This window comes from Lactuca sativa, chromosome 5 (assembly GCF_002870075.4).
Source record: "Lactuca sativa cultivar Salinas chromosome 5, Lsat_Salinas_v11, whole genome shotgun sequence".
Taxonomy (NCBI): Eukaryota; Viridiplantae; Streptophyta; class Magnoliopsida; order Asterales; family Asteraceae; genus Lactuca; species Lactuca sativa.
The window spans coordinates 46,911,421-46,938,047 of record NC_056627.2 but is presented as its reverse complement, the minus strand read 5'-3'; the positions used below and the strand labels follow the sequence as shown (position 1 = coordinate 46,938,047).

At 37.4% G+C, this 26,627-nt stretch overlaps 1 long non-coding RNA gene across 1 annotated transcript; it reads left to right on the top strand.

The window, feature by feature from the left end:
* The first annotated feature begins 8,423 nt into the window (after nucleotides 1-8,423).
* On the top strand, nucleotides 8,424-9,827 carry LOC111885339 (uncharacterized). Its single transcript, XR_002848080.3, has 5 exons — nucleotides 8,424-8,757; nucleotides 8,853-8,955; nucleotides 9,146-9,206; nucleotides 9,310-9,470; nucleotides 9,573-9,827. It is a non-coding gene; the product is annotated as an uncharacterized LOC111885339 (long non-coding RNA).
* Nucleotides 9,828-26,627: the final 16,800 nt, after the last annotated feature.

The window sequence follows — 26,627 nt, the reverse complement described above, 5'->3', positions numbered from 1 at the left end:
TTTATGGCCTTGTACCCCACCCACCTTGGGATTTCGGTTGTGAGGAGGCCGAAATCTAAATCTAGAACACCCCTAGGATCGAAATCACCCTTAATCGGTGATGCTTAGACCGAAAACCCTCCCATGTGGAGCCTCAAGACCGAAAACATCAAGAACAAGCCCACTAAGGCCGAAAACAAATTGGAGGGGGAGGTTAGGACCGAAATCACAAGGGAATAAGGTGATTTTGGTCATGCATGGCCGAAAACACCACTATGAACCTTCCTAAGGTGATTTCAGTGGGATTTAAGAGGATAAGGTTTGACTTTATGACTTGATAGTGTAATCTTTTCCCATGCAAAACAATACCCAACGAACACCCATGTATTAACCCACAGTTAACCAATAAACATCACATCACATCACTTTCCCTTCCTTATCTTTGGACAAAGTCATACCCAAAACCCCGCCATTTCTCCATTCTACTTCATTTTAACCTCTCTTTTCTCTCAAGAGCAAACCTAGTATCTTCCAAGTTCAAAATTCTTCAAGTGGTCCTTAGATTTTTGGTAAGTATTTCGTGATACCCTAGTGTTCTTATACATTTTTATGTTAGTTTCATCATCTTTACACACATTATTATGTGTTAAACACTTACGGTAATAACATATCCAAGAAGTTCATCAACATCATCCAAGAGTTTAAGCTAGGAAATCCTCTCATCATCACTTCAAACAACCCACAAATCCAGTCAAGGTAAGTTCACACCCCCCACATTTTTAAAAATTTTCATGTTTTAGGGTGGGGGGGGGATACAAGTCAAAAATTGTTTATCACACAACTACTAGCTGTATTATCTTTATGTTAAAGTATCTGTCATTATTTACATAAGATGTGATTAATACTAGTTTGGTACAAATATTTGTGTATATTAGTTTTCAAGTGTAAAACTAAGAGAAACAAGACTAGATCTATGTTATAAAAATCTTGAGAAAAGTTATGATTTACAAAACTATAAGGTTTTTGGGAAGTTTTTTTTTACCAAAATATAGTTTTTCCAACAAAAAGGAGTGAATTCTATTTATTCTACTATTTTGTGGGTTTTAACCCAAAAATATGAGGTTTGATCTTACATATGAAACTAAACAACATGATTACTATGTATTTATATAAAGGTTTATATAGATGTTCTAGACAACCTAACATGATAAACTATAATTGATATAGTTTGGGAGTCACAAAACTACACTATCTTTTCGGAAGGGAAAAATAATTATTTAAAGGTGTAATTATTTCATTCACAAGGAAAAGGGAGTTTTCAGTTCATGTAAATCGATTGATATTGGTTGTGAGACATTAGGCTTCACCGTACCCACCAGAGTACACATACTAAGACCTGCATTATAACCATAGTCTATTGTAGGGAGAGCGTGACACTTGTGTATAGATCTATACGAGATTGACAACCCCGCACCTAAACGGTTAACTATAGTTAGACCGGCAGGTATGGGGTGACAAATGTCGTAAGCAGTTCCGATGTCCGAAGCGCGTTGTTCAGGCAACTAGTTGCATGAATATGGTTATAATAACTCACATAGAGTATCGACAAGCATTTGATTTACGGGTCAACATATCTTCAATAGTTTTATTTACATAAAACTACGTTACACAATTTTCGAGTGTAATACAGTTTATACATAAGGAAACATGCTTTCAAATGGTTTTATATACGAATCAAGCTACATATTACTACGTTCATGTACAACAATACTTATACATTTTTGGTCTTAGGGATTTAAGACTACAATTCATTTACAAAGAAAATATTGGATTTTCTGGAAGTATACCTTATCATTTTACAAGAAACAATTACAAACTCCTTTGCATAAAAAACGCTTATGAACTCAACAACTTAATTGTTGACACTTTTCAAAATCACTTGTATTCTCAGGAAACTTGTAAACAGGTAACCACCAAAGTTTTTGGTGGATGGGACGCCGTTGCAACTCGTTATTTATTTTTGTTGTACACTTTTGATATCATGTAAACAATGCTTCTGTGAACAAAAATGTAAACTTACTTAATATTCAATGTAATGGTTGTGATGCTTTGATCTCTATTATTCAATTGTTATGATACTGTACATGAATTCATCCGCCCCCAAACATTTCCGCCGTTCTAGTTTAGGGGTGTGATAGAGTGCGTACACGGGGCGTACTCTAAATGTAAGTGGGGCGTATTCAAGCGTTGACCACCATCGGGGTGGTTGACCTAGTACGCGATGCGTACTCCAGGTACGCGGGGCGTACTCCCAGATTTCGCAAACTCTCATTAAGAGCTTAATGGATTAAGCTCTCGCGTCCCACTTTTAGATCCAAGGCTAAAATACCCTCAATAGTCATAAAGTTTCCAACTTTATAACTTTGCATGTCCATTAAGTTCTTAACTTAACTTTTTAATCCATTAAGACCTTCTAAAGAATGCATGGAGCAAAACCAACCACTTAGAACCCATTTTTATGACTTAAGACCCTTCCAAAGGTCTGAAAGGACAGCTTAATGGGTCGAGAACATGCAATGTTCATGAATCTCCACATTTGGGACAAAAAGGACCAAAAATCAACCCAACATAAGATCTAAATGAAACTTCACCAAGTTTAGGACTTTATACCTCCAAATGATGCCAAAAGGTGGTGTGATTCTAGATCTAAAGAGTTTCACTCCTCCAAGATGGTCTCTACTTCCTTCCTTCTTCTTCAAAAGAACAAAACACACACACTCAAGCTTAGAAATGTTTCACAATGTGGATTAGGGTTACAAAAAACGTTTTAAGAGGATGGAGGCTGATGAAGTGAAGGTAAATGAGGCTATAATGAGGTTTAAATATGAGTCAAACCCTAAAAATTAGGTTTTGCATGTATGGAACATACGCGTTGCATATAGATGTAAGCATAACGTACACACGTACGCATGGCGTACTCCCCTAAAACCTAAATTACGAAAATTCCACTAGGGCCCTCTTTTCACTATTTCTTAAACTTAGGGACCAAAATGCAATATTATTCAATTTAGGGTTAATAATGAAAGTACCTCAAAACAGGATGTTACAATTCTCCCCCACTTGACTTTGACTTCGTCCCGAAGTCTACTGCAACGAATAACTCAGGATAATGCTCCCTTATCTCAGCCTCTGGCTCCCAGGTCCACTCGGAGCCTCTCCGATGCTGCCAATGAACCTTTACCAAAGGTATCTCCTTGTTGCGTAGGACCTTCATCTTTCTTTCCAAAATAGCCACCGGTCTCTTAATATAATTTAGGCGCTCATCGACCTGAATATCATCCAAATGAATCACTATCTCATCGACCTGAATATCATCCAAATGAATCACTATCTCGATGTCCAACACACACTTCCACAACTGAGAAACATGGAAAGTGTTGTGGATCTGACTGAGGTCGCTAGGTAAATCCAACTGGTAAGCCACCATGTCTACCCTGGAAATCACACGGAATGGTCTAATATATCGGGGACCTAATTTTCCCCTCTTACTGAAGCATATCACACCCTTCCAGGTCGAGACCTTCAGAAGCACCATATCGCCGACCTGAAACTCCAACTCTGATCGTTGCCAGTCGACATAGCTCTTCTGCCGACTCTGAGCGGTTTGCAGTCTCTGCCTGATCTGTTAACTGAACATATCGGTCTAAAACAATGGAGACTGGAACCCCATGATGAGCAACAATCTCCCGGACATACACATCGGCCAAATTTTCAGCCGAAGAGCTCTCCCGGATGGCAAAAAAGTGGGCACTCTTGGTCAATCGATCCACGATGACCCAAATATCATCAAAACTCTTGGCCATATTCGACAACTTGGTGATAAAATCCATGGTGATTTGTTCCTACTTCCACATGAGAACCTCCAAAGGCTACAGCTTGCCATGCAACCTCTGATGCTCGACCTTAACCATCTTGCATGTCAAGCACCTCCCAACATACTAGGCTATCTCCCTCTTCATACACGACCACTAGTGGCTAAATCTCAAATCCTGATACATCTTGGTGGTTCCCCGGTGTATAGAAAAGCGAGACTTATGAGCCTCCTCCATCACTCTCTTTTTGATCTCACCGGAGACTAGAACCTAAAACTGACCTCATTGGGTCATCAATCCACGACTATCAGTGGCAAACCTGTCGATCTCGGCCCTGATCCTCTCCTGTTTCCAGTTCTCCTCCGAACTCCCTCTGCCCGAGCCTCCCTGATCAAACCTAAAAGTAGAGAATCAATGGATATCCTCATACACATCTCCCCAACTAAAGACCCGACCGACTTGCGGCTTAATACATCCGCTACTACATTCACCTTACCTAGATGGTAAAGGATCTCACAGTCATAATCGTTGACTACGTCCAGCCACCTGCGCTACCTCATGTTCAGGTTCAGCTGATCCATATGATATCTCAAACTCTTGTGATCCGTGTAGACAGTACAACGGACCCCATAAAGATAGTGTCTCCAAATCTTGAGGGCAAATACAACTGCCCCTTACTCCAGATAATGCGCGGGATATCACGTCTCATGTGCGTTCAGCTGCTGCGAAGCATAAGCGATCATTCATCCTCTCTGCATAAGGACCGCCCCAAACTGGTGATGGATGCATCACAGAACACTACAAAATCCTCGAATCCTTTCGGAAGTGTCAATATCGGGGCCTCACATAAGCTCTGTTGAAGATTCTCAAACGCCGAATGCTACTCAGGGCCCCTTCGGAAATCCACTCTATTCTTCGTTAGACGAGTGAGGGGTACCATAATCTTGGAGAAATTCTAAATAAATATCCGATAATATCTCGCCAAACCCAAGAAACTCTTGATCTGTGTGGGAGATTTCAAAACCTCCCACTACATCACCGCCTCGATCTTGGCCGGATTGACCAAATTCCCATCCTGGTTAACAAGATGCCCTAGGAACTGGAACTCTTGTAACTAAAATTCACACTTTGCGAACTTGGCATAAAGCCGTTCCCACCTCAATACTCCCAGAAGCTCTCGAAGGTGCTCCTCACACTGCTCTATGGTTTTGGAATACACCAAGATATCATCAATGAATATGATAACAAATGGTCAAGAATTAGCCTGCATACCTAATTTATCAAATCCATAAACACCGCAGGTGCATTGGTGAGCCCAAATGGCATCACCACGAACTCGTAATACCCATAATGAGTACAGAACACGACCTTCTCCACATCCTCCTCTCTCACTCTCACCTAATGATACTCGAATGTCAGGTCGATCTTGGAGAACCAAGATGCACCCTGCAACTGATCAAAGAGGTCATCAATCCGCGGAAGAGGATAACGTTTCTTCACCGTTAACTTGTTCAAATCACGGTAATCAATGCACATCCAGTGTGAACCATACTTCTTGTTGACGAATAGTATTGACGCTCCCCACGGAGAACTGCTCGGTCCGATGAACTGCTTGCCTAACAGCTCCTGAAGCTGAGAGGACAACTCATGCATCTCAGGCGGTGCCAAGCGGTACAACGCCTTAGCAATCAGAGCCGCAACTGACACTAGATCAATCCTGAACTCAACTTTCCTCATAGGAGGGACTCCGGGTAACTCCTTCGGAAATACTGTTGGGTTTTGAGCATTCTAACACTTCGTAAGTGTACATGCAACCCTAATAAACCTTGGATCTATGTTTGTCTAAATACATGCAAAATTTGTTTTCCAAGGCTTATAACTTATCTAGCATGGCATGGGGAACTTTTAAACATAAAAGGAACTAGATGAATTACATACCTTTTGATGAGTGTTGATTCCTTGGAGTTTGAGAGCCAAGCACCAATAATGTGAATGCCTCAAATGGAAATCACAAATCACCACAAACTTGGAAAACTTTATGAGAGAGTATACATACTCTTAGAAATCGGCCACACCTTACACACACACACACTCTAGGGTGTTATTTCATGCAACATACGCTTGTTTATATAGCGTGCATGGTTAGGGTGAAACCCTAATAACCCATGTCTTTTCCTTTCCAAGGATCCATGGGTTAAAAGCTCCATGGACTTCCATATAAGCTTAGCCCATTAACAAATGAGTATTAGCCCACACCATATAATAGCCCATGATTTAATTAGTCTTCCTTTTAATCACTAAATTAATTCATAATTAATTCAAGATTAAAACTAATTAAATAACATGACTTTATATTAATATATTATAACTTATAATATATTAATAAATCGTAAGTATACAATTCTCATAAAATTATCCACAAATAGTTTGGGTGAAGTGCAACCCAAATGGACCATGCCGGGTCGGTTCAAGTATATACCAAATAAGTTATGGACTTAGACGCCTTATCGAACAGTCTCCCACCTGGATAAGTCTAATAACTGTATTTGCGTATGTTACTTCAGGAACCAACCAACAATCGTAGCTCTCGAAAACTCTGTTGAACTTTGAAGCACCATTTTAGATAAGTGATCATATAGTCCTCTGTTCTCATGATATCAGCCGGACAAATACATGGAACAATGTCTTACTTATTGTCTGACAGTTGTTTCTCGATTTCCGATTTGTTTGACAAAGAACTTAACTGAACACATCAATTTAGTTCTGACCGGGCCCGGTACATGGGTCAACACAAAATCATCAAGGGGCCCAGATATCGCTTCTATTTCTAGAAGGAACAGATAAACTTCGACTCATATGCTTGTTCTACTACTTGTTGAATTGTACACAAAGGCACGTTTTATAGCATCAAGTTACTGATGCGTTTACGTGCAATCAATGCACAACCAACTCATAGGTAACAACTCATATCTCTAGGTTTGAAGACTTATATGATATTACCGTCTCACAATCACTCGAGATAAATTCCATGAAGTGATACAAGTGAGCGTGGGTTAATTCCAATACTCATAACTTATGAGTACTCATGAATGTTGTAGCAACCATTGCTATGTATAAACACATTTAGCCATCTACAACCTCGATTCATGACAGTCTTAATTCATACCTACTTCCAACATATGAACGACTGTGGAGTGTTTAAATAACTTAGTCACTCGGAAAGAATAACCTAGCTATTCTGGAAGTCAAAACATGCAAAGTGAAACACAATAATAATCAAATCCAATATGGTCTCAGAACCCTTTTGAATATAAATAGAACCACCTTTTATTTATCACCATATTGATTACACATTATTCATTGTATAATGTTTCAAATAATCAACTTAATACTTGAATAAAACAACAGTTGTCCCATGCTCCTAGCATGTACACTTTGTTTTCTAATCAATAGCTATGCCATACTCCAAGTATGCACACTATGTTTGTCTATGATCTTTACTTTTGTGAAATAGATTAGTTGAAAATGATTCCAGTGATGCTCATTTCACAATCTCAAATCCTTATTGTAAATATAAGAATTCCTAATTCTCACCATTCACCGAAATTAGTTAGATTTTGAACTTATATGCAATGTTCCTCTTGTAATGATTATGCACAAAGTCACCAAAACCTTGTCACTAGTCATTACAGGGTATTCCAAAGAAGATCAGCTCTATGGAAACGAAGTCTCATATTCAAAGTACATTGCTTTGGACATCCTTCTTGCATTAAGGTTTTCTAATCTTACACATATTGAATAACTTCCACCTATGGAGACATTTCCATAGTCCCATTTTTACTATCACTTCTGAACAAGAGTTGCCTCTTTTCAGAAAATGTCAATATGGTCTTGCCAAAATTAACACTATACTTCCAAATCTCCCTGAGCAACCAATCTTTGGAAAACCTCAGATTGTCCTCGACAATTGCTTAATCACTTTAGTCATATCTAGTTCTAGACTTTTCCCTTCTAAATGCCCTGAGCATTTGGAAAATTTAGAAAGGATGAATATTATAGCACATGAAATCGATCCTATATCCGAAGCATATGGGACACGATTCATGATGTCTCACATAAAGACATGATACTAGACCGGTCTTTTGCTATAATATTTTTATTTGCCATGTTTTCAAAATTTAACTATGAAGAGGGATGCCGTAATCATAATCGAATTTTGATAACGCAATATATATAGAATTTTCTTAAGTTGAACCATTCAAATATAAATATATATATATATATATATATATATATATATATATATATATATATATATATATATATATATATATATATATATATATATATATATATATATATATATATATATACACCATCTTATAAAACATATATATTTAATGTCTTAAATACAAAATTTTAAGCATGATGTACAACAAACTAAGCCTAATGCCTTAAAAATCAAGGGGGTGAAATCTCCATTCTTATTCCAATGGCCAAGATGGAAAGCCATGTGATCCAAAATGACCAATCAAAATGAAAGATAAAATATACAATTTAAGATCAATGTGCAAAAGATTAAGCATAAAGAAACACATATGGATATGGACCTTTTTTTTGTTTACATGCCTCCCTCTTTCTCAGACCTAAAAGCGCCGCTCTCTTCTTCTTCCTCGCTAAATCTCGATTCAAAATTTGAATTCTACATGCTCCTTTCTGAAAATCCTAACGCGATGAAATCACCGATTTTCTTCACCACAGTTGTGGATATTTTTTTCACCCGAAGACCGACATATCCAAATTATTTGGTTAACGGCATCCTGACCTATTGTCGCTGCAATTCTGGTGGATTGAGATCAGAATATATCACTTACAAATCGAAGTACCTAGATTGACAATTTTCACGGTTAGTGTTCTTCAAACTATAAACACGCATATGACTATTTGATTTTTTTAGTGGTCATAGATCTCTATCAATCTCTCGCTCTCTCTCTTTTGCAGAAACAAAAGGCAAACACACTCATATTTGCAGAGAGGGGTTTGGAATGCGCAAAAACATGGAGTTTGTAAGAAGCTTGCGAGGAAAGTTGGATCCAATCACCGGGTTAAGTTTTGATAACCTTTCTTCATATTTTTGTCTCATTTTCTCCCTTTCTTTCTCTCCTCCTTATATAAACTTTAATGGCTAAAATATTAATGCTGGATATGGTCTCTTGGTTCATGGGGTGGTTTGTTTTGAGCTGAAATCGTAAATGTAAACTTTCAGATCTAATTTTTGTTTTTGAATCTTGCAGTTTTTGGCACTCTTGCAGAAAATTCTAACGCTTCACACATATGTTGATAGATTCCATCCAGGTTAAACCTTCATCTGTCATTTCAGATTTTTTTTATTTTTATTTTTTTTTGAAATTTCCTTCTGTATAAGAAGAATAATGCTCCGATCTTTGGTCACAAACAGTAGGAGAGGGATTCATGACTGAAAAATGGTGTATAAATCAAAATCAAACGGATGCAAATGAGTATGGAATGAGTAAGAGCGAACCAAAGACATCGATGTTTCTCTTCTCTATGGGGTCTATGATATCAAACCTATATGTATTCAAGACCTATTTCAAATATGTAAGTGAAATTTGGCGCATTAAAATTAAAAAGAGCGCCTGAAATCTTGGATTTATGTTTTCTTTTTACTGTGTGATTTATTAATCGATTTTATGCTTGTAGACTAATCGACTACAATATCACATGGTTAAAGCTTGTATACTTAAGCCAATGACATACATTGTACTGGTTTGACCCTTGAAAGAGAACAAGAAGAAGATTAAGTTAGCATTTTAAAGTTACATGTTCTATAATATAGGTTAAATTTAAGGTTTGTAATTAATATTTTGAGTTAACATTTTAAAGTACGACTTCTTTTTTAATTCCTTGGTGGTTGTATATATGATATTTAGAATAAAGACTTCATCTCTTTATATATTTTCCTTGGTTACCATTTCTATTCAAAATTTAAAGATATTTAATGTATTGTCTTAGAAATCAGATCTGGCTGCTTCTATTTGTATAAGTTTCTCAGAACTCCAATTATTTGAGTTTTATGCGCATGAGTCGAGTAGTTTCAAGTAGATATTTATTAAAGTATTTACTTAAAATTTCGGATAGGAATTTGATATCCGATTTGAACTCCAAAATTTCATATTTTAGTTTGATAATAACTTGGATATATGAAAATTTTGTCTTTAATTTGTTTTTTTCAATCAAGCAGTATTAAAAAAATAACTTTTCTCCAAGCTACTTTGATTGTTGCTATCTTTTATCTAAGAAATTGTCGCTTTTTTATATTTATTGATTTCTTTTATTTATTTTAACAAATTGTTTGAAATCAATTTGTGTAATTGTTAGTTTACGGTTTTTTTTGTCTTATGATCCACCCAACATAGTAAAGTCACCCAACATAGTAAAGATTGACTGAGCTAAAGAGAAGGAAAAATGAAATTACAACAATACAGAAATAAAAGATGTTTGCTATCATTTTAATAAACTATCTATATATCAAAATATGAAGTTGTAAAGATGGTCAAACTCTCTCACGATCATCTATATAAATCCTCTCTTTTACAACTAATTTGACTTATGCTTTAGTTTGTATTAATATCCATTTAATTTATTACGTATTAAACTACTTAAATCTAGGCATAGATTTACTAATTTGAATGAATTATGAATACCCCATCTGCAAAGCTATGCCTCCAGCTAGAAACTATATGTGGAAAGATACTATTTGGTGCAAAACAGCTTGCCGAAAAACTAAAATAACTATCTGCCACAAAGAAGAAACTAATCGTCGTGTCGAAACAATCTCCCGAAAGGAACTAGCTGCCATCGCCGCATCGCGCGGGTACACCACTAGTATATATATATATATATATATATATATATATATATATATATATATATATATATATATATATATATATATATATATATATATATATATATATCCTTGATTAAAGATGATTAACATCTCAATCTAACCTTTTAGAATTGAGTTGAAGTATAATTTTCTTTCCCTTAATTATAGCAAAACCGTTTTTCAACACCTGCAACTTCACGAATTGAAACTTTTGTTTTCTATAATTAACATTGCTAGCTTGCAATAATAATAATCATAATTATCACGCTCCCACTAACATGATGATTATTAGCATAATACTTATGCTCCTACTAGCTTTGACATGTTTCTAGAAATCAGTTGGACTTCTGAAATTTTGATTCATACACCTTTCCTTAGATAGCTCACTTGTGTGTCTAAACAATTTCCAGAACTATGAAAAGGGATGCTGTAATCATAGTCTCAATTGCTTAGACATTTGCTATTTCTCACAAGTCCGAGTTAGTGTGCCGGTTAACCACACACGCTCCACTAACTACTTTTGAAAATGCAAATATCACAATTGCTATCTACTTAAATTCTACTTAGTGAAAGCGTTTCCTCACCATCATTTTCATGAATTGGAGAGAAACCTTATGACACTTGGATTTTATGGTGTATGAGTTCCTATCCATGTGAATTTGTCAAAAACATAATCACAAGACAAGGTTAGTGACAAATTCAGCCTTACATGGATTGAACTTGTTCAATCTTAATTTCTTGTCACCTGGTAGCACAAGGCCCACCAATTCTTCCAAGATGTTATGCACACAGTTTAGAACTAACAGAACTCATATGCATAGTCAACTTAATAGGAACAGACACAGAAAGAAGAGTTATGTCAACACGATAGGTTGCAAACCTTAAGCCGTGTGCTAGTGATAAAATATAGGTTTTACTCTTAATTAAATCTTGAAACTCTTTCATAATTTTTAAGGCTCCCACTGTCCCCTTGACATATAAGTTTCCCCAGTCAAGAACCATTCATAGACAAAACAAATATTCAAGGGATAGTGCGGATTCTTGTCAAGATAAACACTTTACATAATTGGTCTTAGTTGGTCTTTGTCTTATCCAAGACATCACAACTTACCAATTTCAAATGTACAGGAGTAGAAAACATTTTACACTACATTTGATAAGTGTTTTAAACCTTACTTCATGTCACTCAAGGTTATAATCTTGGAGTATTACTCTAAGAATTGTTTTGGAATGAAGTATGATTCATCTTCTTGGTTTTAACCAATCCAAGAATTCATGACTCCTCTTCTTAGCCATAAGAATTCACTAAGATGTCCTTAGAGAATCAATTGTGATATGGTATCTTAATCACTAAGATGATCATAAAACACGATACTAAAGTACTCTCCCATCTTTTCAGATTTGAGAAACTTTTATCTTTCTACCTAATTTGATTCTTTCCCATTTGTTCTGTCACACATTGAAAACTTTTCAATGCTTCAGAATTATACTTAAACTTGTAAGTATAACCATATTTACTAAGCTTTAGTAAATCATGACGAATAGTCTTATCAATCTTTGTGGTGCCCTTGACCAGTGCACCAGCATGTGTACTCGATCCCTTTAGACCTATCCTTGCTCACATAAGGAATTAGTCTTAATTTTCCAAAGATGAAAATTCTCATCCATCATACAATACAGCTTGTATGATTCCAAGTTTCGGTCCAATTGAAACTTGGGTGATAAGAACCTTTCCTCATTTGGTAAATTCAGACACTACCACAAATGAAAGAATCAAATCCACTTTCCAATATTGCTATTACTAGAAACATATAATCAACATTTTTCACAAATGCAATTGTAAGGATATTTTTAAAATAAATAAAATTAAAAGCTTTTTTTTATTTTAAAAAACTTTGCGGAAAAACTTATCCTTACAATCCATATGAAAACCTTGTTGTTATCTATTCCTAAGTAATATATCATAACTCTTAAGCAACAACTCAAAATTCTGATCACCGAACCATGCGATCGAAACCCATCTTCGCAATCAGAATCAACATATACTTCCTTTAAGCATCCTATATTTTCTTTGATTCTTAAAAATATCAACATGTGACCCATTCACATTATGTGATAAGAATCTCCAAATAAAAACTTAATAGAGTTAGACAGTGGACTTTAACTGAAGTAGAGTCAAACTTCTTGACTTGATCAACCTTATGATCTTTCAGGTAAATATGGCAGCTTCGCAATCAGTGTCCCTTCCTTTGGCAATTAAAACATATGGACCCTTTGGTAATGGCACATGAGACTATCTCAGACTTAGCCTTTCTCTTTACCATTTGGTCAACCGAGTTGACTATGGCCGATCCCTTTCCATTGGGAAGAGAAATCCTTTTCTAGATATCTAATGCTACCATTGTCAATGTCCATTTTTTTAGGAAGTTGATATTCTAATAAAATTTGCTTTACTAGTGTTCCAAATCATTGCTGATTCCACAGCACCAAGCAAATAGATAAGATCATTAAGGGTCATGTCATAGTCTATCTCATAGTAGTCCCAAAGGGACTCACTATGTTACCAAGAAAGTGATTGAACATCCAACTTTCACAAGACTTTGACACCCAACTCTCTCGGCTTGTCATTATGTGACTTCATCACCAAGATGTGATCACACATAGATCTTGCTTGCCATTAGGGCTTGAGTGACCTTAAACTTGTAGGTTAGGGAGAATAATTGGAGGAGATGGAGGAAGAGAAGCATGATGTTGAGGAACATCATCTTCAAGAGGAAAGCTTGTTCCAAGAGATTTGGAAAGATCATAGTTGTCTGAACCAGACATCTATAATGGGAGATAATCAAGTTAGTTGATTCAAAGTCCTTAATATAACACCCAATATTAAATATTAAGGCTAGGACCCAACACAATATTTTATAACTTGGAAGAGGGATGCCATAATCCAAGCTATAAAATATTTGAAGGTAGGCGAATGACGATTCACCAATTTCCACCATGAAAAACGAGATAATTTATTAGGTTTTAATTGGATTTGAAACTCCTAGATCTTTTGAGATTCATTGAACTTTTCAATGGCATGTTTCAATCTCGATTATGCCCTTCAAGTTTTGTGATGGGGATGCCAAGGATCACAAAACAAGGTGTGAATAACCATGCTAATTCACTTGGAACCCTTAATATTATCACCTAATCAATGTGCCGATTAACCACACACACTCCATTGATCTATAAAAAACATTAAGTCACCCTTCGTGATCCTTACTAGTCCAAGTTGGTGTGCCGGTTAACCACACACGCTCCACCAACGACTTGGTAAGGTACAAAGTGTGAATTCCATGGACTGGCACCATGTTCACATTTTTCCTAAAGTAACTAAGGTTGGGAATTAAAAAAAAATTTAGTTACTTTATAATAATCATTATACTTTTAATGAGAATTTAAAGTCATTGTCCTACCCGTTCGGCTAACGATCCTCCACCAATCAAGGAAGCGGTGGGTGAGAGTGGACACCCATTAAGCTGCCATTTTATAGGCAACAACCTTATACCCCCTTATAGACCGGCTTCGTGAATGAGGCCTACTAACGGTAAAACGACTTATTCTTATACACACACATATATATATATATATATATATATATATATATATATATATATATATATATATAATAATAATTAACCATTAATGTTATAAATAGTATAAGTGTTGAATTTTAACTATTAAAACTCTAAGGGTTGGAATTAAAGTTTATTAAAGTGTGTGAAACTTTACAAATTCCAAAACTTGAGGAAAAGTTTTGTAACCATCCACAACTTTTCATTTCATAACTTATGAATTAAGGGTTCATAAAAATGAAGACTCTTCATTTTATGTAACTTATGTGTTTTAAATGTGTGTTTAAAAGAGGTGACCTTTGGATATCCATAACTTGAGGACAAATTATGGACTCCATTAAAACACATAAATGATCAACAATTAATCCTAAACAATTCAGCAAATAATTCCTATCATCTTCTAAATTCATAAGAACATGAACATGATCATCAAAGTTTCAAGAATTATATGAACACATACAAAGCATGAAATTTTGATATAAGCTATTGTAAATGGATTAGAACAACCATTACACCAACTAAAACAAGTTTTAAAAACACCAAAATAGTTTAGGGTAATGTTTCTAGTCCATTTCCAGCAGATAAAGTCAAAAGTCTACATTCTGAGGCTTCTACTCGTCGAGTGCACGAACCTACACGCCGAGTAGGATGAATATACACATGAACTCGGCGAGTCCCCCCATGGACTCGGCGAGTTCATCAGGCAAACAACAAAAATTCGACTTTTTTCACTATTTTGCATCAAGTATCAAACAAACAAGCCTAGTCTCTGATACCACTGTTGAGTTTTGAGCATTCTAACACTTCCTAAGTGTACATGCAACCCTAATAAACCTTGGATCTATGTTTGTCTAAATACATGCAAAATTTGTTTTCCAAGGCTTATAACTTATCTAGCATGGCATGGGGAACTTTTAAACATAAAAGGAACTAGATGAATTACATACCTTTTGATGAGTGTTGATTCCTTGGAGTTTGAGAGCCAAGCACCAATAATGTGAATGCCTCAAATGGAAATCACAAATCACCACAAACTTGGAAAACTTTATGAGAGAGTATACATACTCTTAGAAATCGGCCACACCTTACACACACACACACACTCTAGGGTGCTATTTCATGCAACATAAGCTTGTTTATATAGCGTGCATGGTTAGGGTGAAACCCTAATAACCCATGTCTTTTCCTTTCCAAGGATCCATGGGTTAAAAGCTCCATGGATCATCCATGGACTTCCATATAAGCTTAGCCCATTAACAAATGAGTATTAGCCCACACCATATAATAGCCCATGATTTAATTAGTCTTCCTTTTAATCACTAAATTAATTCATAATTAATTCAAGATTAAAACTAATTAAATAACATGACTTTATATTAATATATTATAACTTATAATATATTAATAAATCGTAAGTATACAATTCTCATAAAATTATCCACAAATAGTTTGGGTGAAGTGCAACCCAAATGGACCATGCCGGGTCGGGTCAAGTATATACCAAATAAGTTATGGACTTAGACACCTTATCCAACAAATACATCGACAAACTCTCTGACAACTGCCACATCAGAAACTGAGGCCTGCTCCCCTACCCGAGTATCAACCACATAAGCCTAATAACCCGCACACCCATACTGAATATACTGCCGATCCCTAGCTATTGAACAATACCCTGGACTAACCCTAGTTCCCTCTCCATAGATAACCAGTTCTCCTCCACTTGGGGTTCGAACTAGCACTCGCTGGACCTCGCAATCGATCATGACACCAAACCTGCTCATCCAGTCCATACCCACTATCACGTATACATCCCCCATGGGAATAGGGATCAAATCAATTGTATAAGACACCCCGAACATCTCCAATACACAACCCTGATACATTGTGGATGCAGAAACCCCATGTTCGTTGGCGATAGAAACCCGCAAAAGACACTCCAACTCACTAAGGGGCATACAAAAATCCATACTAAAAGAAATAGACACAAAAGACCGACACACGCCCGAGTCAAATAACACAAGAGCAGTCAAAGAGTTCACTAAGAATGTACCTATCAGAAGCATAAACATAAACATACCATTAAATATAATTAATAGAATAATAAATAGAAACATACAGGTCACAACGTCTGGTGCTGCTCTAGCCACCTCGGTAGTGAGCTGAAAAGCACGACCCCGAGCCATCAGGGGATCCGCCCCCCCGGACGCTCATCAGTGATCGTCATAGTGGCTGGCGTTGGGGCCTGCACCAGCTTGACAACGAGTAATGGACAGTTGACCTTCATACAACCAACCTTATCACAGTGGTAGAAAATCTCGGTTCTCAGAATTGGGGCCGGCTGGCGACGATCCCTCGCATAGTGGCCCTACTTGCTACACTTGTGGCATCCAAAAGCAGGTAGGCAAGAACCCTCATACAAATTGCTGCACTTACCACAACTGCGACCCATATGACTCCCAGATCTAACATCAGTGGCCTTAAACCGCTTCAGCTTAGGCGGTGACTGCGTCAGGGCCTGCCTTTGCTCCCTAGTTTGGAGCTCCATCTCAACCTCACGCCATCTCGCGGCCTCCTGCAAATCAAGGAGTGATCCATACCATTTAGTAGATATGTAACGCCTGGTTCCTGGTACGCATTTAATTATACTTTATTCACTTTTGTAGAGCTACTCGACAAGTTGGAAGCCCCAGACTAGTCGAGTAGAAATCAGATTTGATGCGAGATATTAAGTCACCTACTCGAAGAGTTGAGGGCCTTGACTCAAAAAGTAGGGCTGCCAGGATGAAACCCTAAATTCGGAGTTTTGCACCCTATTTAAGCATCTTCATCCCCACCCCTCAACTTCATTTACAACCTCTAAGTCCTAAACCCTAATCTACGAAACCCTAGTGCTTTGCTTGATATTGTGAGCCATTATTGAGTGATCTTTGTGTGTTTTTGAAGCTTGTGGATGAAGAGAAGGATAGAGGGCTCAAGAGGGCGAGAGTAGATCCAGAAAATACACATCATTTGCTACATTTTTGGGTAAGCAAGTCCCAACCTTGCTCAATGGTTTCTTTGATCTCTTCTTTTCATCTTTATGAGGGTTTTGTTCCAAGTATGTTAGCATGTGAAGAGGGGATGACCTAAGTGGGTATTCTTCCAGATCTAGGACCTTGAAGGACTATTATGGCATAAAGGTGCAAACTTTATGCCATAGGAGTCCCCATGCAAGCCATAAAGTGTCATTTTGGCCCTTTTTAAGCCCAAAGGGTCATGCATGGAAGTAAAGTCTGATAATTTACGTGTTCATTGGGTATCTAGGACCTAGATCTCAATTTTTATGTTTTGGGTTGGAGTAATGAGGCTTTTGGACAAAGATCCATGTCCTAAGGAACTAGGGTTTTAGCTAAACCCATTAAGAAGGGTTATTAGCGGGTAAAGTTGGAAAATTTCTAGTGTGTAGAAGAAGTATGGACTTTGGATCTGGAGAGTAGATGCTTAATCTGTTAAGATGGCCCAAACAGATAGAGGAACTCATCGAGTACATAAGGGAACTCGACGTGTTAGGTCATGTTGTCCCGTTTCAGCTACGAATAGAACTCGACGAGTCTATGAAGGGACTCGATGAGTTAATTTGCTAAATCGCGACTATGAGCAATCCGATAGAACTCGACGAGTCTGGGCGACGACTCGGCGAGTTGGGTTATGATTTCAGGACTGTTGAGTTAAAGAACTCGGCGAGTTGATAGTTCGACTCGACAAGTTGGTCAACCCAAAATGTTGACTTTGACTACGGGTAAATGGTCATTTTATCCTTAGAAGAGTTATCAGTATTTGACTAAGTGCTTATTGTGATGATGATAGCCGAGGAGTCGATTGGAGCAGCCATCAGAGATTCCTCACATGAGATTTCAACAGCCATCTTGAGAGGTGAGTTTTCCTCCAGTAGGAACGGGTCTAAGGCACTAATACCGGCCTGTTTATGTATGTTAGTGTATGCGGGACTTATGTCCGATGTTGAGGCTATCCTGATGTAGATTATATGTTTCCGAACTTCGGTCTGATGCCGGGGAAATCCCGAGGAAAGATTTGTATGCTTGATGTCTTCGTGATTCTCGCATGTGTTTGTTTATATGTTCCGGACTTTGGTATGATGCCGGTTCAAGCCCAAGGAATGTTTAGTTATATGCTATGTGTTATGTGTTCCAAACTTCAGTATGATGCCGAGGCAAGCCCGAGGAAGGATTTAGCTTATATGTTTATGTTATATGCTTGTTCGTATGTGATATGTATACTGGAATTCGGTCCGATGCCGGGGTGTGGCCCGATGTTGGATTTGGTCTGATGATGGGTGGGGCCCGATGTAGTGGATAAGGCCCAATGTATGGCATTATGTGATTATGTGTATGGTATATGGTAGTTTGGTGAGACTCACTAAGCTTCTTGCTTACAGTTTTTAGTTTTGGTTTCAAGTACTTCCGCTAGCAAGAGGAAGAGCTCGGGATGACTGCATGACACACACCACAACTTTTAGCCTAGGATGTTTAGACACTGATATTTGGCACATGTTTTTGATATAGTATTTTATTATGATGATTTGAGATACATTACTTATGTTTTTGTGAGATGACAAATGGTACTTATGTTTTTTTTATAAATAATCAAAACGAAATTTTTGGACCATATTTTTAGGATGTTTCAAGTTGGTATCAAAGCCTTGGTTTAAGGGATTCGGGCATGCTCTCAGGTATGTCTGAACTCAAACTAAGGAATTGGTATGAAAATTTTCAAAAGAAAATCATTTTTATGAAAATTATTTTTAAAGACAAAAGAACTTTAAAAAAAGAAAAGGGTGTGGTGCATGCAATCATCCGAGATCAAGTAAGTATTCCCAAATTACCCATACGAGTTTATGTTATGATATGTTATGAGAACTGCATGCTAGAGTAGGACTAAGGATCTAGATGGATGCCTTATGTGCCTGTTATATGTATATCGACTTTATGAGAACTGCATGCTAGTTTAGGGCTAAGGATCTAGGAAGGATGCCTTATATACCTGTTATATGTATCTCATCTTATTAAACTACATGCTAGTACAAATTAGTAAGGGATGGCCTGAATGAGATATGCTTGATTAATATAAGGGTATTTTGGGAAATCACCGTCCGGGCGCTGACTGATCGTACACACCTTTCTGCTCTGAGTTTCTCTAAAAATCTTTTACTTCTTTTATAAAATTTGGTTCTCTTTTGAAAATATTTTCCAAATCCTCAGTTTGAGTTCAAATACCCCCGAAGGTGTACCCGAATCCCTCAAACCAAGGCTCTGATACCAACTTGTAACACCGTAAATTTCAAAACAAAATTTTCAAATTTTATAAAACATAATTCCCTTAATATTCATAAAAACACCCATGTTTAAAATTTAATCTAAGTTATACAAAAATCCCAAGATCACATAATCATAAAATCCCATGCGTGTGTACTGATCAAGCCGGCGCCTTCCCACGGTCGTCACTAGTACCTGAAACAAATAACACCAAACACTGTAAGCACAAAGCTTAGTGAGTTCCCCAAAATACCACATATAACACATATTAGCCACTCGAGGCTATAACTCTGTGGGTCCGTGCACCCAAACTCTATGAACCCTCATCTTCTAACTCTGTAAACATGCACAGCATAAATCACATAGAAATAATGCAGTACAACACATAACATACATAGCATACAAATACTCTTTCACATAACTCTGGTTACCTACTCAAGGTAAAGTATAGTGAGAAGACTCACCTCGTGTATCTCGCTAACTCGCAAAATCCCGGAAATCACTCGCGCTCGATCCCCCGAGCTATAATCCTCCTAAAACACAATATATATATATATATATATATATATATATATATATATATATATATATATATATATATATATATATATCCAATTAACACTTTCACAACTAAGGTTGACTTCCCCCATCAAGTCAACACTGGTCAACGTTGGTCAATGGTCAACTTTGACCGGACTCGGCGAGTGCATTAGAACGACTCGGCGAGTCTATACGTGCTCACTGACTCCCTAGGATCCTCTCTTGACACGTCGAGTACTTCCCTGACTCGACGAGTTCCACCTGGCATGAATCGCGGGGCCACCACGACTCAACTCGCTGAGTCTCAAGAACAACTCGGCGAGTTCCAGCTTGACTCGGTCCACTCGTCAACCCTCTCTGACTCTCCCTGACTCACTGAGTCAACCCTTAACTCGGCAACACCACTCGCAAAGTGGTTATGTACAATCTTTTTGCTACTCGCCGAGTTTGTTCTTCGGACTCGGCGAGTCTATGCCATGCATGAACTCAAACTCACTCCTGAGGTCAGATCCGTTCCAATAACCCATAGATCCAGTCCTTTCAAGCACATACATCACGTAAAGTTACAATCTTGGTGCTCATGCAAAGGTCCAAAGGCCTTATTTGATGATGTGGTCTCTAGAATGCCATTCTAGGCTCATGGCCTCCATTAACACCCATAAAGCTCGAGGGAAAAGGGTCTCTGGACCTCTTTGGGTCCAGATCTAAAGTGCCAACACAAGAAGAGGCCAATTACTCCATGGATCTTTCCACAAAGAAACCCTAACTCTAAGATTTACACCAAGGACTGAGATAGGAACGAATGGTTACCTCAAATGAAGTCTTTGAGCTCAGAAATCACTGGATTAGCACCTCCCTTGGTCTCCTCTTGCCTTGATCCTCTTCTATGAGCAAAAACACCCACAATTAGCCAAAGATCCTCCTCCTCTCTCTCACAAAACGCCCAAGGACTCTTTAGGGTTCTCTCTGGGGTTGGTGGCCGCAAATGACGGCCATAAGCCCCCTTAAATAGGTCTCATACCCTGGAAATTGGGGTTTCATTAAACAGTGTGGACTCGCCGAGTCTACCTTTTGGACTCGCCGAGTCCAGACGCGAACCCTAGCCAAAACCGCGATCATACTCAGCGAGTTTGAGCTCCAACTCGCCGAGTCCCCTCACGAAACACCAAAAATTATAAGAATAAATAATACCTGGAAATCCGGGTTGTTACAAGCAGCCACCTAAAAAAGGGTGCGAGACTATCCGTGATTTTGTTTACAAAATGTGTTCTGTCTCATTCTTTACTACTTCTCTAGCTACTTTTAAGCCCCGAGGTCCCGGTATCATCCCCAACACCCGAAGCAAGTCTTGAAGTCCCGAAGATCCCGAGAAAAAGAATTATCGAGCCGAAACTATGCCCGTGTGGAGCCCGATTTTTGAGGAAACATCCCGCTTTCATCGAAGAATATTATTTTACACTACTAGAAAACAGACCTTTAATGACACGCTTTTTACGACACGCACTGTTTAATGATACGCAAAAGGGCGTGCCCTAAAAATAATGTCAGATCTTTAGAAATTTAAAGAATTTTGGACGCGTATTTTTGCGTGCCCTAGAATTAGTGTCTCACAAAAAAACACGGAGGGCGCTTATGTTAAAGGCGTGTCGTCAAGAAATGTCGCTTTATAATTTTACAAATGCGCTCGCAACTAGCAGCGGGAAAAAGGAAATAAAAAAAAATTAGAAAACCCGCCTTCCTTCCTTGTTTGCCCTCTTTAGCTCTGGGTGTGTTCTTTGACCACAAAAATCATCTCCGGTCTTCCTCCGCCTCCCTACATCGAGTGTTGCTTGCTTCTTTCCCTTACACTCCGACCACCGACACTGATTCTTCCCCGTTCGTTGACATCGATCAAGGCTCATTTACTTGTACCCACTGGAACCACCATATCTCCTACTCGATGTTGAAATTCTCAGAAAAATCCCTAATTCAGTATTATACTCTCAATTCTCAATATTAAGAATTAAAATCTTGATTCTCGTTTGTTTCTTAATCCCCACACATAAATCGAAAAAGGGGAATCAGAATGACGAAGGTAGCGGGAGTTTTCGTCAGGTGGTCATGGTTCATCTAATGAGCAAGGAAGATGGGAACGCAAGCAGCCATGGTGGCTCGATGATGGAAATCTATCGAGAAAGAGGAAGCACCTCTGCTGTGGGATCGATTTGACGAAAGGAGAAGGGAGAAGCAGCGACGCTTCTCTTGTCTGCCGTAGCAAGGGAGGGGGGACGCTTCGGCGGTCTCCTTGGTTGTTCTTCCTTGTTGCCAGCAGATTACATGTAGGGAGGGGACTCAACTAGTCCGATGGAGCAGGGAAAGTAGCGACTGGTAGATCAAGACGATCGATCTATTCGTGAGGAGGAGGAGGAAATTATCAGTTCCCGGTGAGCCTTCCTTGGCTTCTTAGACTCCGCCATCGGTGAAAATCGGGGTAAATGAGTCGGGTTCTTGTCTGATTTCGATGAAATAAACGGAGGGAGGAAAGGTTTGGGTGGAGGCCTAATCGATGAAAACATTGGGGGCCTCTCTTGGTCTCGCCGGATGCTACTCCATCTCCAGTGATCGTTGAGAGCAAATGGGAGGACCTCTGGGGTTTGGATAGATAGAAGGAAGAAGAAGAATGAAGTTGGGGTGGTCTTCAGTGATTGAATGTAAACGGATGGGGTTTTCGTGAACCTTGCTGGTCGTATTCTTCTTCTTTTTTCTTTTTTTTGTTTGTGTCGACCAGTATCAATGAATACTGGGATGTTTGGGTGTTTGAGTTTACTGGGAAAATAAAACATCGAAAATTAAAAGGATTTTGTTTTGTTTGCTTCATTTGACAGGGAAGAAGGAGTACAATTGGGGTTGTGAAATTGATAGGAAAGAAGAAAAGAAACAGAAGGCATTATTGCCCTTGATGGTTAGCTGAAATACTTATGATCAACACCTCCAGCCTTTTCTGTTTTGATTAACGAGGTATTCAGAAGCCAGTAAATTCCTTTTCATGCGTTTCTTTATGTCTTGAAAGATCTACCAGGTACAAATAGCACTTTCTGTTTTGCTTCCATCCCCTGTCTTTCATTGTTTTCAGTTTAATGCTATTTATAATTGGTTAGATATCAGAAAGTATAATGTCCTGATAGTTCCTGCTTGTTTTGATGATATAATGGCTAGGCTACTAATATTCAATTGTCTGTCATTCATCTACACGTTTTTGACATCCCAAACAACTAAACAATCTGATCCTGGAAAATAGCCCTTGAAAGCTACATATGTGGAAAAAGACGTTAATGCCCTTAAGCTTACCAGCAAACAAGGGCCAGAAAGATCAGTGCTTTTCTGAATAAGTGTGTGAACTGATATGCCATGTCTTGCAGTATTGCCAATTAATTGGAAACAAAAAGTAAATACAAATTTAAAAAAGGATTAAAAAATGGAGTGTACAAATTATGAGGATATTATTACCTATACAACAAGACCCATCTGCAGCCTTTGACTAAATTAGGAAGGGAAGACTGAAAGAATTGGTATAAATCTTGATTAATGAAATCTGATTAGATTGGACCAACTTCGACCAATTTTTGCAAACTGGGTTTCGTTATGCCTGGTTTCATATTGGATTTGGATCCAATTGTTGTCCCATGGATGCTGCTACCCAAGCCTTTCATTTTAAAGGCACATCATAACAGGGTATGTCATGTTCTTTTTATTTTTTAACCATGTTTATATTTTTTGATAAATATTTAAAGACCATATTATATACTTTATTTATTGTTCCAGGCACACCAAGGTGATTCTTACGTGGCACTTGAAAGGACAGATGAGTCATTGGTGGAGAGAGGTCATCATGGCTCCCATGATCATGAAGAAGAGTTTGAGTTCAGCGAAGTGTTTGTTCATCAACTTATTCATAAAATTGAGATTGTACTTGGGGTAGTGTCAAATACTTGAGAAAATGATAGGGTTATATTCGTCTTTGTTTTGTTTTAGGTTAAGGTTCGAGAAGCTGGGACAGATTGGGGGTGGGGGTGGTTGTAAATGTGGTGAAAATGTCGGCCCCACCACTAAGGTCTAGCAATGTACTATTTATTATTTCAATAATTATTATCCGAATTTAAACTTAACAAATTCTTGATGCTTATTTATTTCAGTCTGCTTTACTTGCCCTAGCTGCTCATGCTACTGATCCTGATGAAGCTGAGAGACTGAAATCCCTTGCATCTCGTGCTGGAAAGGTTTGGGATTTCTTTTTCTTAATATGAAAAGTGATGTTATATATTTATTTATTTATTTATTTGTTGGATAAATATTGTTCAGGATGAATATGCTCAGTGGATAGTGTCAAGCCAAAGAAGCCTTCTTGAAGTCATGGAGGCTTTCCCTTCAGCTAAACCTCCACTTAGTGTTTTCTTTGCATCTGTTGCCCCTCGCTTACATCCCAGATACTACTCAATTTCTTCCTCCCCTAAGTAAGTTTATTTCCAAAATCTTGATTTTATTTATTAAAATAATAATTCAAGAATGTAATAATATTAATATGTTATTAATCTTACAAAATGGCACCAGAAAGGATTCATGTTACTTGTGCATTAGTGTATGAGAAAACACCATCAGGACGTGCCCAGAAAGGAGTTTGTTCCACCTGGATGAAGGTATTAGTTATCAATTATCAATTATCAATTATCAATTACTTTTTCTTTTCTTCCTATAAATAGCAACCAAAAGGGTAAACATGAGATTTGAAGTTTATGGTTTTATTTTTCAGAATGCAGTGCCAATGACAGAAAGTGAAGATTGTAGTTGGGCACCTATTTTTGTTAGAACATCAAATTTCAGACTTCCATCTGATCCTAAAATCCCAATTATTATGATTGGTCCAGGAACCGGATTGGCTCCTTTTAGGGGTTTCCTTCAAGAAAGATTAGCCCTAAAGGAATCCAGATCCCAACTTGGATCATCGGTTTTATTTTTCGGATGCAGAAATCGCAAAGTAGTATGTATATGTTCAAAAACTTTTTTTTAAAGATTAAAAAAAATGTCTTAATTTTTTATATACTTCTTCACACACTGATATAGCTCCCGAAATGTTAATCTTCCAACTTGCAGCTCTTGATCCTTTAAAGCTTTTTGATGAGCTGCTTGGTATTTGGATTCTAGAATCCGTTTGGACTTTGGAATTGATAAAAATGAACATGCATATATTATCAGCAATATGTGTATTGTTTTGTGTATTGCTCATAAAGAGAAGGATATCTGCTTGTAGAGACCGAAAGACAATAGTAGGAGGTGGATCCTTTTCAGCTAGTGGTCCTGGAAAAGGGATGTACTCTCATCTATGTGAGTTGCTTCTTCATATTATTTTTATTAAATTTAAAATTAGTTATCATAATTCACATACTAATTTTAATTTTTAATTTATTTTTTTGGATTTTTATCGTGAGCAGATCTTAGAGTTTTGATTGAGTACCCTGAGATTCAATCGTTTCCAGCATTCAACTCTATCTATAATCACACAGCCTTATTTGGAATCCATCAATAAACTTTCAGTTATTTTATTTAAGTGATTATTTAATCCTTTTTATAAAAAAAATCCATGCAGAGTTCTGATTTTGTATCCAAAGTTGTTGATATAGCCGTGAAAGAACTCATTGCAGTTGCCACTAACAGAGAAGGTAAGCTATAATATGCCAAAGTTGAATTACTTTTTAAGAAATAGCAACCTACTTTTAGTGATTTGTTTATTATATCAAACTTTCATCTCTTCCTACTACTACAACATTGAAAACAAAAACAAAATCACATTTTCATTGTTTTAATTGGATATATTTTAGCTCCCAAGATTTTAAAAGGTTATCAATTTGTTTTCTACAATTATAACATTTTTTTTAATAATTTTCAAATCTTGAAATGATTCATTTAACCCTTAAAACACAAAAGCATATGATATGAAATTACCTTCTGTTCAAGCTTAACCTTCTTTCCTTCCCCAAGAATCTCCTGTAAAGTGTGAAACTTTACACATACAACATTAGAACAATTCATGTTGAAGTTGCAAGAAACAAAGAAATCGAAGCATCACCTGTGGTTTAATTCAGATTCTGGGACAAAAACAGTCTTAGGGTTATTTTTGAAATATTTAGTTTTTCTAACTTTTATGCGGAGTCCTAGGGGATACAAAAGGTGCTGGAGTTAGTGATGAAAGACAAGGTTCAGATTCAAAAAGTGTTGTAGAGCTAACAAATGGTTCTTCAGGTATGCAATACTCTAGGCATAATTATAATATAAAACTATAAAAATTTAATTTTTTGATATATATTTTTTGTTTTGTTTTGCAGAGAATACTAAAGAGAAAATCTTGCAAAGGATATTTTTT